The sequence below is a fragment of the Trachymyrmex cornetzi genome, unplaced genomic scaffold, assembly GCF_001594075.2.
Source record: "Trachymyrmex cornetzi isolate Tcor2-1 unplaced genomic scaffold, Tcor1.1 scaffold25, whole genome shotgun sequence".
In the NCBI taxonomy this organism is placed as follows: Eukaryota; Metazoa; Arthropoda; class Insecta; order Hymenoptera; family Formicidae; genus Trachymyrmex; species Trachymyrmex cornetzi.
The window spans coordinates 1,068,393-1,069,640 of NW_017297166.1; the positions used below are offsets into that span (position 1 = coordinate 1,068,393).

General features: G+C 25.3%; 2 protein-coding genes across 3 annotated transcripts in view; one reads left to right on the forward strand and one right to left on the reverse strand.

Moving 5' to 3' along the window:
- Positions 1-1,248, reverse strand: part of LOC108761531 (methionine aminopeptidase 1D, chloroplastic/mitochondrial) — a 23,134-nt gene that overhangs the window by 4,421 nt on the left and 17,465 nt on the right. The gene's annotated exons all lie outside the window — the stretch shown is intronic.
- LOC108761530 (uncharacterized) overlaps positions 1-1,248 on the forward strand; it is a 12,877-nt gene that overhangs the window by 1,093 nt on the left and 10,536 nt on the right. The gene's annotated exons all lie outside the window — the stretch shown is intronic.

Below are 1,248 nucleotides of genomic sequence, written 5' to 3' on the forward strand. Positions count from 1 at the left end.
TGTGTGTGTGTGTGTGTGTGTGTGTGTGTGTGTGTGTGTGTGTGTGTGTGTGTGTTATAAAGTATGCATTTATTTAATTAATAAATAATAATTTAACGAATATTCATGGATTTCAAGACTATTTTATAAATAAGTATTTCTGCAAAGTTATGTATTGGTTTCTATAAACAAATATTCCAAGTTAATGCAAATTTATATTTTTTAATTTTATATTATGTATAAATGTAATATATATATGTATATTGTATATATTTGAAGTATGTCATAAAATATATATATTCTTCTTAATATATTGCAAAGAAAACTTACTGAATAAATACTGTACAGATATTAATGTTCAAATGTATAGATGATATTCTTTTAATCAATATCCTTTTTAATTCTGAACATTATATAGAGGTGGATACATTTTCTTTCACAACATCAAAGAAGATTTTCACTCTTGTTTTCTATATGAACATATTTGAGTAAGTACTTGGCCAAATGTCTAAAGAGATAATCATATTTTTTATTATATTTTGGAATATTTTCCCATCCTTCTCTAATGCATTCAATATGTTGAATATGTGTTCCTGCAAAATAATAAAGTAATCTTTTACAATTTTACTTAATAAATTCTCTTTGTAATATTAAGAAGCATATATACAGAGTGTCCCATTTTTTATGACCTCAAATTTCTTTTGAACAGTGCATTTTAGAGAAAAATGTTTTGTGACTTCGAGGGGGACATAAGATATATATATAGAAAAACTAAGAGACAAAAATTTTTTATTTTCTCCTCATAAAGTTCTGAGAATTTTTTCAGAATTTTTTAATATCGTATTTTTTTATGTTGGTAAAAATAAGAAAAAGTTGATAAAAAATTCTAAAAAAATTCTTAGATTTCTATGAGAAGAAAATAAATAATTTTTGTCTCTTGCAGTAAAGTTGATAGTATTTGAGTAAAAAATTATTGAAAACCAATTTTCGACAATTTTGAGCAATAAATATCTTTTTAACTATTGCTAGAATCGTAAAATGGTAGAGGATTTTTCTTCTCAGTTTAGTCCATTCTGCTCCTATGCAAAAAATTTATCATTACTTTCCAAGCACCCTGTATATACACACAGGGTGTTCAAAAAGTCCTTAAATAAAAACTTAAACTTTTGTATAAAACATTTTTTTGATAAATACTTTTCAAAATATTTAAGGGGTCCAAGACTTTTTGAATACGCTGTATATATGCGTGCGTGCGTGCGTGCGTGCGTG